Source organism: Hyperolius riggenbachi, chromosome 12 (assembly GCF_040937935.1).
Source record: "Hyperolius riggenbachi isolate aHypRig1 chromosome 12, aHypRig1.pri, whole genome shotgun sequence".
In the NCBI taxonomy this organism is placed as follows: Eukaryota; Metazoa; Chordata; class Amphibia; order Anura; family Hyperoliidae; genus Hyperolius; species Hyperolius riggenbachi.
In genome coordinates, this window is record NC_090657.1 from 198,844,738 (window position 1) to 198,863,087 (window position 18,350).

Consider the following 18,350-nt stretch of genomic DNA (forward strand, 5'->3'; position numbering starts at 1 on the left):
GCGGTTGTGTAGCAATTAGCGTTTTAAAGTCTGATTGGTCCTTTCAACTTTGTTAGTGTGCAGTAACTTCAAAAGGCTTGCAAAATCACTCAGTGCAGGTTTTGATGAGCGATTACATAACATTGAAGCGCTAACGCTCCCAAAATGCTGCATGTCCTGCATTTGTGATTTTTCTAATCGCAATTGCTCCAGCGGAAATTGCCCCATCCATTTACATTAGCTGAGCGTTTTTACAAAACGCTAGCGCTTTCAAACGCTGCCTCAACGCAAAAAAAAATAAAAAAAATCGCCCTTGTGGGTTCCAGCCCTGAAACAGCTAATCAAGCATTGCCTACATGCCTCCTCACTGCTCATTTCATGATATACTATTTAAAGTACTAAAAAAAAGAGCAGATAGAAAGGTACTTATCCGTTAGCCGGGCGCATCCGGCAGGTGGCGCTAATTACTATTCCCCCTCCAGGCCGACATGGATAGTAGGGAAAGATGTAACTCTGGTGGAGTTTTGTCGCCACCCAGAGGATGCGCCCGGCTAACGGATAAGTACCGATAGAAATTAACTGAATGGATTTTCTGGGAAAGCTCTGAGATGCAGGGCTAGGTTCCTGACTAGGCTTTAACCAGTTCACCCCCAAGGGTTTTTATCCTAACGGACCAGAGCAATTTTCAGTTGTCAGCGCTCCTCCCTTTTATTCCCTAATAACTTTATTACTACTTATCACAAGAAAATGATCTATACCTCGTTTTTTTCGCCACCAATTAGGCTTTCTGTGGATAGTACATTTTGCTAAGAATTTTTTTATTCTAAATGCATTTTAATGAGAAAAACAGAAAAAAAATCATTATTTCTCAGTGTTCAGCCTTTATAGTTTTAAAATTAAACATTCTCCTGTGGATAAAACAAACACGTTTTATTTGCCCAGTGGTCCCGATAATTAAACCGTTTAGATTATGTCCCTACCACAATGTATGGCGACAGTATATTATTTTGAAATATAAGTGGTTATTTTTCTGTTTGTTCTGGCCATAATTACAAGCCCCTATGTAATAAATTAAAATTAATTTTCCCCCATAAAATATAGAATAAAAAAAGCTGAGTCCCTAAGGCAACTATTTATTTTATTTTTTTAAGCTGATTTTTTTTTTTTACAAGTGTTTTTTTGGGGGGGGAGGGTTGGAAGTGTAATTTTATTAATGATGTGTATATACTTAAAAATGTATGTATTTTGTAAGTGTAATATACTTTTTGGCCACAAGATGGCGCTGGTGAACACTCATAGGACGTGTTCACTTTTTTTTTTTTTTTTTACACACTTTATTAAACTGTTACATTTCCTGTTTATGTGAATGGACGTAGCCGCTGTTCGCGGTCACGTCCATTCACTCCAGGCACTGCGATTGGGTAGAGGACTGTTCAGTCCTCTTCCCCAATCGCCCAGCACGGGATCCCGACGGTAATGGCGGCGGTAGCGGCGGACACACGGCGGTAGCAGCGGCGGGAATGCGCGACGTATTAAAACGTCATGTTGCTGTTAATAGCGGTAAGCATGACGTTTTAATACGTTAGGATGTCGGTAAATGGTTAAAGAGAAACTCCGACCAAAAATATAACTTTATCCCAGTCAGTAGCTGATACCCCCTTTTACATGAGAAATCTATTCCTTTTCACAAACAGACCATCAGGTGGCTCTGTATGGCTGATATTGTGGTGAAACCCCTCCCACAAAAAAAGTTCAAACTTTTGTGGGAAATAGCTGTTTATATAGAGTGACCAGACATCCCGGATTGCCTGGAACACGTCCCAGATTCGGAGTCCGCTGTCCCAGGCTAAATGAGGTCCCGGGAAACGTCCCGCTTTCAGCAGCGGGACGTCCCGGCCTCGGGACTCTGGCCACTCTCTCCTCAATGAACTGGCAGCGGCGTCTATAGACGCCGCTGCCAGTTCATTGCCTGCAGCCCCGCTCCAGCCTCCTCTTCCAGTGTCTGTTTCCGACACCGGCAGGCGAGCAGGGCTACGGCAAGATGGCTGCCGAAGCCCTGTACTGGAGACCTATTTGTGTCTCCAGTACAGGGCTTCGGGCGCCATCTTGCCGTAGCCCTGTCAGCGCGGGAGAGAAGAGCAGGAGGAACAAGACGGTCCCGGGACGGAGCAGCGCGCCAGAGGCCGGACACTTCTGCCAGGTGAGTAAATCATTGCTTTCTTTTCCAGGTGAAATGTTTGCCCGCATTAGGTTTCTTTTCCAGGTGAAATGTTTGCCTGCATTGTTTCTTTTCTAGCGAAATGTTTGCCCGCATTGCGTTTCTTTTCTAGCGAAATGTTTGCCCGCATTGTTTCTTTTCTAGCGAAATGTTTGCCCGCATTGTTTCTTTTCTGGTGAAATGTTTGCCCGCATTGTTTCTTTTCTGGCGAAATGTTTGCCCGCATTGCGTTTCTTTTCTAGCGAAATGTTTGCCCGCATTGTTTCTTTTCTAGCGAAATGTTTGCCCGCATTGTTTCTTTTCTAGCGAAATGTTTGCCCGCATTGTTTCTTTTCTAGCGAAATGTTTGCCCGCATTGCGTTTCTTTTCTGGTGAAATGTTTGCCCGCATTGTTTCTTTTCTAGCGAAATGTTTGCCCGCATTGTTTCTTTTCTAGCGAAATGTTTGCCCGCATTGTTTCTTTTCTGGTGAAATGTTTGCCCGCATTGCGTTTCTTTTCTGGTGAAATGTTTGCCCGCATTGTTTCTTTTCTAGCGAAATGTTTGCCCGCAGTGCGTTTCTTTTCTGGTGAAATGTTTGCCCGCATTGTTTCTTTTCTAGCGAAATGTTTGCCCGCAGTGCGTTTCTTTTCTAGCGAAATGTTTGCCCGCAGTGCGTTTCTTTTCTGGTGAAATGTTTGCCCGCATTGCGTTTATTTTGTACCGACATGTTGCCCGCATTACGGTTATTTTGTGCTGACATGTTGCCTATTGCGTTTATTTTCTGGTGTCCGGGGTAACTGTTACTACATTTATTATTTAATGGTCATAGATGGCTATGTTTGCTGCTTTGTGGTTACGGTATACTATTAGCATCACACAGTTTCTGCACACCCATGATGCAAAGTCTCGTTTGTCCACATCATGGCGTAAACACTGCTTTCTTATGCCTCGCTGTTACATCATTACGTTAGCTCCGCCCATACAATGTCATGGCCGCAGCGCAACCCCCCCCCCCAGTCTTCGCCGCTGCGCGCTCAGTCCTCCCCACTTTTCGACGCCCCCCCCCCCCCCTCCCCATCCCCATCCCCATCCCAGGTTGGACCCACAAAAATATGGTCACTCTAGTTTATAGCTGTTTCCAACTGCTAAAAACCATGCAGCAGCTACATCACCTGCCAACAGTAAAATGTTCACTGGAGTTCCTAACTTTACACACAGAGGACTGTTGTTAGTGCAGGTTCAGTCAGGCCTCTTCCGTATAGCAGCCATTATGCAACTATCCTGACACACTGTGAGGTTAATTCCTGCTAGATAGATCCCTGCTTTCTGTCAGAAACTGTACAGTCGCACTCGTGAAATCACCTCATACAAAAATAAATTCCTGCGTACAAAATAGTCCTCGAGCGCCCATCCCGCAATTTTACCATCAGTCGCAGGATTCCCATCAGGTAAATCTAGCCCCACCTCCGCTGTCAATCATCGCCTGGTAGCGAAGCGGCAGCCATACCGGTAGAACTGCATAGCACATTCCACCCTCCGCTGCCAGCCACGCCCCCTCGTGTTGCTCGTTCTCCTCGGCGTCCTGGAGTACCGCCCACGGCGGGGAGGCCGCACGCAGCTTGCGTAGTGCGTACTAGTTACTTACTTCAGGCAGGCATACAAAATGGCGGTCGTGTGGTGCAGAGCAGAAGTTACATGCGGAGTAAGATTTGTTGTAGAGGCAGAAATTGTTATTTGTTTGGCTTCTTTCTATCTGCTTCTGTGGCCTGGAAAGGGAGGTTTTCTCTTTTTTTGACGGCTGAGTCGGCCAAAAAGAGGGCTCTATTTACACAACTACTAATAAATGACTTGTTTATTACATATTTGATAAAAATGGCCTTTCAGCACATTTACAAGCAAAATAATCACTCAAAGTAAGTTGTCCTGATTAACTTCATTTCAATATTACTTTTCTTGACTTAATTATACCTTATTTTACTATGTAGATATTGTGAATAAAAAAAAAAAAACAGGTGACAAAGCTTTGTGAATTATTGGGCTCTATTCACAATAACATGTGCGGTAATGTTTTTTTTTTTTTTTTTTTTTGGGGGGGGGGGGGGGGATTACCTCCAGTGATAATTACAGACACCCCCCCCCCCCCCCCCCCCCGGGTGATAAATGTTTGATAAAAGTGTGGTTAAATGGGTGCTAAATAGTCAATAATTGGTTGGTAATGTTGAGGTAAATATGTTTGGCCCAGTGTCTGATAACTTTGGGGTAAGTGGTTGTAGTGTTGTCCGGATCATGAACGATTCGAATCTTTGAATCTCTTTAGTGAGTCGAATCATCCGAATCATCAAAATGAGTGATTCGGGTTGCAAAAGGGGTGGGGCCAGGAGTGACACGCCCCCTTTCAGCGGGCAGCTGGGTCCTGGAAGCAGAGCAGAGATGGATCGCTGTGTTGGAGGGGAGGCAGGGACAGGTAGATTAGAGAGAGGGAACATGGGTGCCACTGCCAGATATGTGTAGAGCACACATACTGGCTATAACGTGCTGCTCATTACAGACTGTCTGTTCCGTAGTTGTGCACAGTGAACAAATTGGAAACTTGGCTCAGCACAGCTCAGTAACTTTGCAGGCACTGTGATTGCTGTGCAATATGATCCTCCTGCACTCACTCTAAACAGCTGCACTTCACTTTGGGGAATGCTTTCTTTCACTGTGCGACATTTGCATTCAAAGTGTACAGATGAACATATAGGTGAAATATATGTAAATCATATGATTGCAGCATGTGGGTATTGTGTGCAAACAATCATTTATGCTCTCTGCTCGTCCCTCCTCGTTTCTCTGTCCACTCCCTGCCCTCTTTCCATCTTCGCCCCTTCTCTGTGTCCACCCCCCCTCCCCTTCTCTGTGTGTCCACCCCCCTCCCCTTCTCCTGTCCTGCTAGTCATTTCACCCCCGAATGCTTCCCTTGTAAAATGATTCGAGATTCGGATCAAAGATCCGGAACTTTTCAATTATCCGATTCGAATCATCCGGATCATTGAAAAGATCCGAACTTCGCATCTCTAATTGGTTGGTAATATGAACGGCAATACAGGAAAATTGAATACTTACCTTCCGGTAATTTTCCTTTCCTGGAACAGAAGATGGCGGCATACAGATGGGTTTAGCTCCGCCCCCTGAACCCGATAGGACAGGGCAGTTTTTAAATTAAAAGAACCCCCCCCCCCCCCCCGCCATTCTCATGAAAATCAGTCCTCGAATGGACGAGAGGGAGGGATTCGTATGCCGCCATCTTCTGTTCCAGGAAAGGAAAATTACCGGAAGGTAAGTATTCAATTTTCCTGTTTCCTGGACAGAGATGTCTGCATACAGATGGGATATACAAAATCAGACAGAGAGGGAGGGAAAATGCATAAACGCACAATTTATTTACATGCTGAAAGAACAGCTTTTCCAAAGTTAATGGACGTCAAAGATGCAGGATTGACATGGTAATGTCTCAAAGTATGTGGTGAGGACCAACTGGCTGCCTTGCAGATACTGTCCATAGATACTTTCGAGAAAGCGGCCCATGAGGCTGCTACCCCTCTGGTCGAGTGCGCATGCACCTCTTTTGGCACCTCTAGTCCCTTTGCTCTGTAACTAAGCTGAATCATTTTGACTAACCAGTTTGCCAGAGTTCTAGCAGTTGTTGCTCCACCTTTCCTTGGACCCTGGATGTTGACAAATAGCCTATCTGAATTCCTAAAAGATTCAGTTGCTTTTAAGTATGCTTTTATAGAACTGCCTACATCTAATGGATGCAAATCCTGATTTTCCAGGAAGATTGGTAAAGTCAGTTCTTGATTGATATGATAAGAAGACGCCACTTTAGGAATATGACTTAATACAGGCCTAATAACAACCCTGTCCGGATAGAACTGTAAGGGCCCGTTTCCACTATAGCGTTGCGGAATCGCCGGCGAATCACCGCAGGCAAAATCGCATGCGGGTGCGATTCCGCATGCGTTTTTTGCCGCGATTTCGCATAGGTAAGGCTGTATGCGAATTTAACCATGTCACTGCCTGTGTAAATTAACATTAATACCTATGCGAAATCGCATGCGAAATCGCGGCAAAAAACGCATGGGGAAAACACATGCGATTTCCCTATTAAATACATTGCGTGCGATTCGCCTGCATTCCACACGCAGGCGAATTCTGAGGACCCTACCCTGCAGATTTTGTTCTGCACAGAAATACGTGCGGGGAAACGCACAAGTGGAAACAGTCCCATCTACTTGTACTGACTGTGCGAATCCGCATGCGGGCAACGCATGCGGATTCGCGATAGTGGAAACGGGCCCTAACAGGTTCTCAGTACATCCTAAGGCCTGCAAATCTGACACCCTCTTAGCCGAGGAAATGGCCACCAGAAAAATAGTCTTTAGAGTTATATTCCATAGATTAGACATCTCGATAGGGTGAAAAGGAGGCTTTGATAACACCTCTAACACTATACATAGGTCCCATTGTGGAAAGAAGGATTTTCTTGGAGGCCTTATTTTCTGTACTGCTTGAATAAACTGTACAATCAATGGATTTACTGCCCATTTGTGGCTAGTTAAAGCAGAAAGGGCCGAAACTTGCACCTTGATTGCTGAAAGGCTTAAGTTCATATCTACTCCCGTTTGCAGAAAGGCAAGCACATCTTGCACCCTGGGAGTCAACATGTCAAATTTATTGACTGTTGCAAAGTCTGCAAATTTTGACCATATCCTGTGATATGTAGAATTGGTTGACACTTTTCTAGCCTTCAATAAAGTAGACGCAACTTCTGCCGAACATCCTAATTCCAAGAATTTCCTCCTTTCAATTTCCATGCCATCAAATCTAGACTGCTGATGTTCGGGTATAACAGATCCTCCTGGTGAAGTAGATTTGGTAGCTTCGGAAGCTCTATCGGCTCCTCCATGCTCATTTCCAATAGCAGAGTGAACCAGGGTCTCCGTGGCCAATTTGGCACTATATGGATGATCATGCAATCTTCCGATCTCAGCCTCTGCAAAAACTTCAGGATTAGGGGAAATGGAGGGAACGCATAGCCCAGACTGAAGTTCCACTGACATGTAAGACAGTCCGTCCCCTCCGCTGCCGGGTGGTAATATCTTGAAAAGAACCTCCGGACCTTGCGATTTTCTACCGTGGCAAACAGGCGAGGCACTCCCCACTTCTGCACAATCAACTGGAACACTTCGCTGCACAGCGTCCACTCGTGTGGATCTGAAAACTTCCTGCTCAACTGGTCTGCAAGGGTATTCTGTATTCCTGGCAGATGAACTGCAGTCAGATCTGATAAGTATTTCTGAGCCCATGACATCACATGTGCCGTCTCTTGCAAAAGGGCTTGACTTCTCGTACCCCCCTGCCTCCTTATGTAACACACTGCTGATACATTGTCTATTTGGAGAATCACCGACTTCCCCACGATCAGGTGCTGTAACGACTTCATAGCCAGAAACGCTGCTCTTAATTCCAGAATGTTCGAGGGAGTCTGAACTGGAGCAAGTCTCCATCTCTGCTGCACACGGCTGTCTCCGCAATGGGCTCCCCATCCTGTCAGGCTGGCATCTGATGTTATTACCACTGGCACCATTCGTTGTATTTGATGACACAACCTCAGGTTTTCTTCTGACATCCACCAATGAAGCGAATTGCTGACATGCGCAGGAAGAATCAACTTTTGAAACATATCTCTCTTGTTCCAATGCTTCAGGAAGAATATTTGTAACGGCCTCAGATGCCAGTGCGCCCACTTTACCATCGGTGTTGTTGAAGACAATGTTCCCAATAGGCTCAGGCAATCTCTGGAAGACAGGCATCTTCTGGAGAGCAATGATCTGACTCTCTGTTGAATTGCTAAGATTTTCTGATCCGGAAGGCAAACTCTGTTTTGACAAGTGATAAACCTGGCTCCCAGAAATATCATGTCCCTTGAAGGAGTCAACTGGCTCTTCTGAAAGTTTATTATCCACCCGAGTTCTTGCAGGGTGTCCAGCAGTATCTTTTGATGTTGTACCAGAATTGGCAACTTTTGATTTACTAGTAGGATGTCGTCTAGGTAATGGAAGACTCTCAGACCTCTCCGTCTGAGAGTTGCTATTACTGGTAGGAGTACTTTTGTGAATGTCCTTGGTGCTGTGGAGAGACCAAACGGAAGGCTTTGGAACTGCCAATGCTTTCCGTTCACTGCAAACCTGAGGTACTTTTGGAAACTGGATTTGATTGGAATGTGAAGATACGCATCTGACAGGTCGACTGTTGTCATCCAATCGTTTACTTTCAACACTTTTTTATAATGGTCTGCAGGGATTCCATCTTGAATCGACGGACCTTTATATGTTTCTTTAGAAACTTCAAGTCCATAACCGGTCTCCATCCTCCTGAAGTTTTTGGTACCATAAATAGAGGGGAATACACCCCCGAGAACAGTTTCTTCTCTGGAACTGGAATGATAGCCCTTGATGATGCTAGTGAGTCTACATAGTCTAGAAGAAGCTGAGATTTCCTCCTGCTCTGAGGCAACCTTGTTTGAACATACTTTGAGCTCGGAGGTGGCTTTTTGAACCTCCAAAAGTGACCCTTTCTTAAAGTTTTCGAAACCCATGCTTCCCCGATGACATCCACCCAGACGGTCCAGAAGGATCGTAATCTCGCCCCCACTGGAACCGCCTGAGCGGACGCACCCTCAGAAAGGCTTCGGGTTCTGACTTGTCCCTGGTGCCGGCTTGGATCTGGCTGTTTTAAGAAAGGATAATTGTGTACCTTTCCAGTTTTTATTAAATTGCTTGGAAGGCTTGTAGGAACGAGCTTGCTGAAATCTGTTAGATGACTGTCTCCTATTTCCCTGCTGACGAAAGGGTCTCGATTTTCTATCCTGAGGCAATAACCCTGATTTCCCTCCAGTCACTTTTGCAATGGCTGAATCCATTTCTGCCCCAAACAAATGTTTCCCGTCAAATGGAATCTTGCACCAGTTATTTCGTGACGACTGGTCGGCTGACCACGGTTTCAGCCATAAGGCTCTTTTTGCCGTGACACTATGTAACATAGAACGGGCAGACGATCTGATGGTATCAATTGCAGCTTCACCAATAAAATCACTCGCTAGTTTCAGCTCATCTAGGGCCTTGATGATGTCCTGCTTGTCTGTGTCTGAATTAAGCGCCACTTCAATATTCTCCACCCATACTTTAATAGCTTTTGCCAGGGATGTCAATGCCACCGCAGGTTTACAAGCTGAACCTGCTGCTAGAAACGCTTTCTTAATGTCTGTGTCGACTTTCCTGTCCAAAGGGTTGGAAAATGAAACTGCATCATCCATTGGGAGGGTCACATGCTTCGCCAACCTCATTATGGAAGCGTCAATCAAAGGGGCAGTGTCCATAATTTTTGAATCTTCTTCACTCAAAGGGTAAAGTTTTGTAAATCTATTAGCTAAAGATGGCTTTTGCTCAACTTTTCCCCATTCCTTAAGAAAAATGTCCTTTATGACCTTCATAAAAGGAAAGTTTGTTGGATGTTTATCAAGATGGGGATAGTATTTATCTGGTTCTTTGGCTGTGTCCTCATCCTCCTCCCAGGCTATAGCTGCCCGAATTTGCGCCACAAAAGCTGGGATCAGGGAAAAATCAAAGCCAACTGGTGGTAGACCTCCTACCGCCATGCTGTCCTCAGATTGAACCTGTGCTGAAGATGAAGGCGGCTGTGCCGCTGCCAGCTTCTCGAAAGTTTCTTGAACTGCTTGCTGAATAAATGACATTACTTGTTGAGACTGAGGGTAGGAGGAAGACCCTGCCGCATATATAAACCCCATTTAGAGGTCGCAATGCTCGCGCTGCCTGACCGGGAGAGGCTGAACCCGATCAGAAAAAGGTACGCCCAGACTTTAAAAAATAAAAAACGGCGCACAAAGAGTAAAAAAGAAGAGAAAAACCTGATAAATAAATTGAATAGAAGAAAAAAACTGAACTGTCCATTCGAGGACAGGAATAGAGAATGGCGGGGGGGGGGGGGGGGGGCGGGTTCTTTTAATTTATAAACTGGGCTGTCCTATCGGGTTCAGGGGGTGGAGCTAAACCCGTCTGTATGCCGACATCTCTGTCCAGGAAAAATCTTTTTCCTGATACCTCCACGTCTCCATACTTCCTGGTTAGCTCCTCCCCCCTAACCCCTATAGGACCCGTATAGATCTATAAATAAAGGTCATGACCCTGTACACCTCATTCTCTTTTTTGTCCTCAGACACTATAGGATCCGTGGATTGGTATGGTTACTTATTTTAAATGTATATTCAGGTTATATTTTTAATCATTCTCTAAGTGAGTTATTATCTGATTCTGAGCTCATTGAGCACCTTACCTGTGAGGCTAGGTTTTTTTCATGTTACCTATACTTTTTTCCTAGCTATATGGGAGATTCTATGGCTGCTAAATGCGCCCCACATAGAGCTCCCGGGATCAGTATGGCGTTATGGACGGGCTAAATGCCTGTAGGGGATTCACTGTGTGCCCGCTTTAGGGCGCGCTTTGCCTACCTGTGGGCTTTTCTTCCGCATCTTGGTGTGTAGCGGAGTTAGGTCTCGGAGTGCTGCAATGGGGGCGGCGGCGGCTTCCGGGAAAGCTCTGGCAGCATCCGGAAGTGGATTCTGCGCATGCGTGCGCCAGCGCTGGCAATAGTACTCGGACGAGAGTACTGGCGGACATGTTTGTTGTGGGCGCACGTGCCCGATCTAGCGTGCGTACGTGGGGTACGCTTAGGGGCGGTCTATTTAAGTCAGTCCATTCCACTCCTTCAGAGAGAGGGGAGTGGAGGACTAAAAGCAGGCAGAAAGATCAAGATTTATCAGTAAGTGAATGACTTATGTATTACAGAGGACTGTTTATGATGTAAAGCTTTTATAGTGTTTTGCATCAGATATTTATGTTATATTAGGGTTGATTGGTTTATGTTGATTTTCCCCACAGTGAATCCTGCCGAAAATACTGATCCAGGTCCATCTGGGTAAGGTTTCATATATCTTAAAAGGGCCTTTAAAAAAAAAAAAAAAAAAAAAAAAGATGTAGCATTCAATAGCAATTAAATTATTGCTTATAGGTTTTAGAATTCAAAATACGGAGGATACAGACCAGAGATCTAATAGACCAAGGTCCACAGTTCAGCAAGTAGATAATACCTCATCAGCAGCTTCTAGGTAAGAAGGGGGATATTTATTCACATCATTTTTTATATTATACCTCATGAGCTCAAGTAAAGCAATTAAATATTGCTTATGTCTTGTAGAGCGAGTAGTGCAAGAGGATCTGAAGCAAGATCCAGCCGTGCACATTCAAGATCAAAATCAAGATCAAGATCAAAATCAAGGGCAAGGAAACACAAATCAAAGAAGAATCGCAGATCATCCAGATCTAGGTCTAGGTCACGCTCCAGGAGAAGGAGGCATTCCTCTAGATCAAGCTATCATCATCATGATTACAGATATAGATCGCCATCCCCTGTTAATAGACACTTACCGGATAGAAATCAGTGTTGGGCTTGCCAAAATCCGGCAATGTCGGGCAAAACTGTGTGTTAAACATGCTTTGGTCAACTTGCGAAGACACAGGAGAACAAAGCGGAAGACATATCTGATATAATAAGAAAAGTAGTGAGGGAGGAGGTGATGGCACATTCATCAACCTCTCATCAACCTCTCAACAAGCGGAACAAGATCAAGATTTGATCGATACAGACAGAGGGGAAGATGATGAGGCACCTTGTCTATTTGACTTCAGATTAACAAGCCCTTTCATAACCGCTATAAAGGAGGCACTGGAATGGGCAGATCCTCCAGGCGAGGAGGAACAAAGCAAGGAGTATTATTCACATTTATCAAAAAAATTAAATACATTTCCAATAAGGAAAGGAAATAAAAAACTTAATTCTGGAAGAATGGAAAAAGGTAGAGAACAAAGCCTCATTTCATAATCGTTTCTCCAAACTGTATCCTTTGAAAGACGAGGAGGTGCCATTTCTCTTGAACCCACCAACAATAGATGCTTCTTTATCAAGGCTGGCGAAGCACGTGACGCTACCTAGGGAAGATTCTGCAATCTTTAAGGATGTGCTCGAACGAAGAATAGACAACGACCTAAAAAAGTCATATGTGTTGGCGGGAGCTACTTGTAAACCAGCCATAGCTCTTACATCAGTGGCAAAAGCTCTTAAAATATGGACATCCAATATAGAGCAGGCAGTTCAGGAAGACGCAGATAAAGCCGAAATATTATCAGCAATGGAGGATTTAAAGATCACGGCCGACTTTGTTGGAGAGGCATCGATGTACATCCTTAGGTCTCTTTCCAGAATTATGCTGAATTCAGTCACCGCTAAACGAGCAATGTGGTTGAAGTCATGGAGGGCAGACATGGGTTCCAAGCAAGGTTGGGTTAAAATACCATACGATGGAGTATCACTCTTTGGAAGCGAGATGGACAAAGCGATCTCGAGAGTAACCGGAGGCAAGTCAGGACTTATTCCACAAGATAGGCCACAGAAAAGAAGTTTTCCGCCCAATAGGAAGCAGAATACTCGCTTTAAAGACGCAAGAACATATAGACCAGGAAAACCATTCAGAGGCAACTGGAAAAGTTCGCAAGCTTCTCTGGCAAGATCACTAAAATCCAATACAGCGACTATGGGCCAAGCTAAGCAATCTTTTTGAAATTACGCCCACCCGGACGTCCATGGTGGGATCCCGTCTGATGAACTTCAAGGACGTTTGGGTGGAAAGAGTGAAGGACAAATGGGTAATAGCGACAGTATCGACAGGACACAAATGGAGGTTTCGATACACTCCAAAAGACAGATTCATTCGCACCCAGCTCTCAAAGAACCAAGAGAAAGCAAGCAAATTGAGAAACTATGTGAGTTTATTGCGGGAACAAAACGCAGTATGTACAGTCCCACCGAAGGAGGAAAGAAAAGGTATTTACTCTCAACTTTTCCTCGTACAGAAAAAAAGCGGAGGATATCGTCCGGTGATAGATCTGAAGTACCTCAACAAAACGATATCAATACCAAAGTTCAAAATGGAATCCCTCCAATCAATCATTCTGGTGATCATGCCCAGAGATTGGATGCTATCCATCGATCTTCAGGACGCTTATCTTCATATACCTATACAGGAAAAACTACAAAAGTACCTGAGATTTTGTATAGACGATACACATCTCCAATTCAATTCGCTGCCTTTCGGGCTCTCAACAGCACCTCGGACTTTCACGAAAGTGTTAGTATCTGCAATAGCAGAATTGAGGCTCAAAGGTATCCGAATTCACCATTATCTAGACGATATCTTGATTCTTGCAGACTCGGAGCAGAAGATAATCATACACAGAGACATTACCATCAAATTTCTGGAAGAATTAGGTTGGATTATCAACATGAAAAAAAGCCAGATGACTCCATCCAGAAGATTAACCTACCTGGGAGCAACATTCGACACAGTGAGCGGCACAGTGTTTTTACCAGAAGAGAAAGTAGAGAAGGTCCACAAAATGATGCATTGGACAATGCACCTTCCACATATTTCAGCAAGACAGTGTCTACAAGTATTAGGCGTAATGTCATCAGTGATTCCGATGGTGAAATGGTCCAGATGGCACATGAGAATGTTTCAGTTGAATTTCATAAATCAATGGAATCAATCCTCAATGAGCCAGAGAATAAAGTTATCAATGCCTTGCAGGATTTCGCTTCTATGGTGGACCAACCAGAACAATTTAAGACAGGGCTTCTCACTTATTCCCCACGAGTAGAGCATAATTACTTCGGATGTGAGCCAGGAAGGCTGGGGAGCCCATTGTCTCCATCATTGGGCACAAGGTCAGTGGCCGGAGGTCCAGAGGAGAGTTGTTGCCAATGTGTTAGAACTCAGGGCAGCATTTCAGGCAACCAAGGCCTTTGCACATGTTGTGAGGAATACAGCCTTATGCTTAAGAATGGACAATCGTGCAGCAGTAGCATACGTCCAGAAGCAAGGTGGGACCTTATCACTGATGAGGGAGCTTTCTCCATTGATGAACTGGGCAGAGGAGAACCTGAAGGCAATAAGGGCAGTTTACCTTCCAGGAAAATCGAATGGCCAAGCAGACTTCCTATCTCGGAATACGCTCAACAACAACGAGTGGAAGTTGAACTCGAGGATTTTCAGGCAGATAATAATACAATTATGGGGACTTCCTCAAATAGACCTTTTTGCGTCAGATCGCAACAATCAGTTACCAGTGTTTCTCTCCAGACATTGGGTGCCAGGGACGAGCGGAGTAGATGCTTTGACGTTTCCATGGAAGGCATCTCTGGTATATGCCTTCCCTCCAGTTCCGTTATTACTGAGGTTCCTGAGGAGACTAATGATAGAGCAAGTAGAGGCAATAGTGGTGGCCCCTTACTGGCCCAAGAGGCCTTGGTTCCCTCTATTAGTCAGGATGTCACTTTGCCCTCCTCTGAAGCTGCAGATGGCGCAGAACATGTTAACGCAGAACGGAATGAATCATCAGAATCCAGAGATGCTGTCTCTAGCGGTATGGAGATTGAGAGGAAGATTCTAATGGAAGCAGGATTCTCTCAAGCGGTAGTATGTACCTTACTACAAGCGAGGAAAGTTTCAACAAATAAATCATATCATAGAATATGGAAAAAATTCATAGACTTTTCGTCAATAAGGAGAGTTGACTTCATGTCCTCCTCAATCCCTAATATTCTGGATTTTCTACAAACAGGTGTAGACCTTGGCTTAAGTGTCAGTACCATAAGAGGTCGAATATCGGCAATATCAAGCCTAATAGGCAAAAGACTGTCAGCTGATAGATTGATCCAGTTATTCTGCCAAGCATTAATGAAGATCAGGCCGCCTATTAAGAAGATGCTTCCCTCATGGGACTTACCGCTGGTTCTGGAGTATTTGTCAGGACCTCCTTTTGAACCTATTGAATCCTGTTCTATTTGGAACTTAACACTAAAGGCAACATTCCTGGTAGCTATATCTTCTGGTAGGAGAGTCTCAGAAATTCAAGCATTAGGAGCAATGGATCCTTATATTACCTTTTTCCCAGATAGGGTAGTTCTGAGACCAGTAATGAATTTTCTACCTAAGGTAGTTTCAACTAAACATCTAAATCAGGAGTGGACGTTGCCGGCCTTTCCAGACTCAGAAGAAGGATCTTCATGTAGGCATTTGGACATTGCCAGGCTTCTAAGAGTATATATTGATGCTACAGAACCTTTTAGAGGCTCTGATCATCTTTTTGTTTGTCCTGCAGGGCCCAGAAAAGGCAAAGAGGTTTCAGCAAGGACAATAGCAACTTGGGTAGTCAGATTAATTAAATCAGCCTACAGGAGTATAGGGTCAAATGAAATGCCCTCAACTTCGGCACATTCGACTAGGAGTATGTCTGCCTCATGGGCAGCCTCATCGGGGGTTTCGCTTACGACAATATGTAAAGCAGCGAATTGGACTTCCTCAAATACCTTTATCAGACATTACAGAATAGACCCATCTGTGTTGACTTCTGTTAATTTTGGAAGAAAAGTGTTGGCATCTGTTGATAAATAATTGTTATCTAACTTTATATAAATATTTTGCATGATTCCCACCCGTCTGGTTTATTGTGTACTAGTTATATCCCAGGAAGTATGGAGACGTGGAGGTATCAGGAAAGCTAGAAAATTTGTACCTACCTCTGTAATTTTCCTTTCCTGATACAACTCCACGTCGACATACGACCCTCCCTTATTTTTGTGTGTCTGAGTACTATGAACAAGAATGAGGTGTACAGGGTCATGACCTTTATTTATAGATCTATACGGGTCCTATAGGGGTTAGGGGGGAGGAGCTAACCAGGAAGTATGTCGACGTGGAGTTGTATCAGGAAAGGAAAATTACAGAGGTAAGTACAAATTTTCTAGCTTTTTTGACCGCTGTAGGGCAGCCCATATGCTTGCCACCCATTACACCAGGGGTTCTCAATAGGTCGATCGCGATCTACCGGTAGATCGCGACCGCCTATTTGGTAGATCGCGGCCTCTTGGCCGCATCTTGTTAAATATAGCCGCACGTGTTCTCTGTGTCGTGCTGCGGCTGTCAGAATTTGCTTCCGAGTGAAGCAGCGCTGATGGGAGAGGCACGGCTAAACAGAGAGGCGTGGCTGGAGGGGAAGAGGAGCCAATTGAGCAGCGCTGATGGGAGAGGCGTGGCTGGAGGGGAAGAGGAGCCAATTAAGCAGCGCTGATGGGAGCGGCGTGGCTGGAGGGGGAGAGGAGCCAATTGAGCAGCGCTGATGGGAGAGGCGTGGCTGGAGGGGGAAAGGAGCCAATTGTGAGCGTCTTCTCTCCCTCCTCTGTGATGGTCAAGCGTTGTTGCCACGCCTCCCCCTTGTCCCACGGGCTTCTACCACCGCATCCATCTTTGAAAGGACTAGACTGGAGAGCGGAGGAATTGCATTGCTGCCAAGGTGGGGAATAGAATTATGGTGCTGGTGGGTCGGGTCGGGTCGCGCTGCAGGTCGGGGCCAATTAGTTTACTGTGAGGCTGCAGGGGGAAGGGGATTTAGTTATTATTCATAGAAGCCATGCGGGGGGAGGGAGGGCTGGGGGTGGCAGGGGGTTTAACTGAGCTTAATGTGGGCACCCCTAGTTGAGGGAAGGATTGCTGCCAAATATGCTGGGGTGGGGAGGGGGGTTAATGTCACTGTGTGGGGGTACATTTGTGGGGAAATCTGCCAATGAGATTGTATGTGTGGGGAAATCTGCCAATGAGATTGCACTTGTGGGGAAATCTGCCAATGAGATTGCACTTGTGGGGAAATCTGCCAATGAGATTGCACTTGTGGGGAAATCTGCCAATGAGATTGCACTTGTTGGGAAATCTGCCAATGAGATTGCATTTGTGGGGAAATCTGCCAATGAGATTGCATTTGTGGGGAAATCTGCCAATGAGATTGCATTTGTGGGGAAATCTGCCAATGAGATTGCACTTGTGGGGAAATCTGCCAATGAGATTGCACTTGTTCGGAAATCTGCTAATGAGATTGCATTTGTGGGGAAATCCTCTGCCAATGAGATTGCATTTGTGGGGAAATCCTCTGCCAATGAGATTGCCTGTGTGGGGAAATCCTCTGCCAATGAGATTGCCTGTGTGGGGAATTCCTCTGCCAATGAGATTGCCTGTGTGGGGAAATCCTCTGCCAATGAGATTGCCTGTGTGGGGAAATCCTCTGCCAATGAGATTGCCTGTGTGGGGAAATCCTCTGCCTGTGTGGGGAAATCCTCTGCCTGTGTGGGGAAATCCTCTGCCAATGAGATTGCCTGTGTGGGGAATTCCTCTGCCAATGAGATTGCCTGTGTGGGGAAATCCTCTGCCAATGAGATTGCCTGTGTGGGGAAATCCTCTGCCTGTGTGGGGAAATCCTCTGCCTGTGTGGGGAAATCCTCTGCCAATGAGATTGCCTGTGTGGGGAATTCCTCTGCCAATGAGATTGCCTGTGTGGGGAAATCCTCTGCCAATGAGATTGCAATTTGTGGTCGTCCCATGCTAAACTTAGCATTTATAATGTTGTTATATGACTATACAAGACTTGTATAGTAATATACCAGCATTATTAATGCTAAGCTCAGTATTTGAAATGTTGGTAGATCTCCTGGCATCGTCGAATTGTAAAGTAGCTCGCGAGCCGAAAAAGTGTAGGCACCCCTGCATTACACAGAGACGACCCAAGGTAGCCTGTCACATTTAAAGTGAGAACTCAACTCTTGCGCAGGACAGAAGGAAAACCTATAGAATTGCACCCTGTATGTATATGGAGAGTTTAACCTGTCTAATTCCCCCTCATCTGTGAATAATCACAATTGTAATTTGAGCTCTCAGCTGTCATCTGGCTGCCTCAGCAGAGCAGCTAAATTGTAAACACAGGATGTCAACCCTATGTCTTCCATGAAAGCAGGAAGTACACAATGGAGATTTTGCTGGATTTGTATCAGCTGTAATAGAAATGTTTTTCTTTAAAGGTTATTACGCTGTTGCTTAAAGGGAAGGTTCAGGGAAACGTTTAAAAAAATAAAAATCCATATCCACTTACCTGGGGCTTCCTCCAGCCCGTGGC

General features: G+C 45.1%; 2 protein-coding genes across 9 annotated transcripts in view; one reads left to right on the forward strand and one right to left on the reverse strand.

The window, feature by feature from the left end:
• Positions 1-3,712, reverse strand: part of ZMYND8 (zinc finger MYND-type containing 8) — a 212,898-nt gene extending 209,186 nt beyond the window's left edge. For 5 of the 7 annotated variants that reach the window (XR_011025253.1, XM_068263094.1, XM_068263092.1 and 2 more), the window contains exon 1: positions 3,603-3,712. The gene's annotated coding sequence lies outside the window, so the exon portion shown is untranslated. The remainder of the gene's footprint in view (positions 1-3,602) is intronic. The other 2 variants (XM_068263097.1, XM_068263096.1) reach the window with 1 other exon arrangement.
• A 90-nt stretch (positions 3,713-3,802) lies between these two features.
• NCOA3 (nuclear receptor coactivator 3) overlaps positions 3,803-18,350 on the forward strand; it is a 447,618-nt gene continuing 433,070 nt past the window's right edge. The window contains exon 1 of one of the 2 annotated variants that reach the window (XM_068263089.1): positions 3,803-3,880. The gene's annotated coding sequence lies outside the window, so the exon portion shown is untranslated. Of the gene's footprint in view, positions 4,092-18,350 lie in introns of both variants that reach the window. The other variant, XM_068263090.1, reaches the window with a different exon arrangement.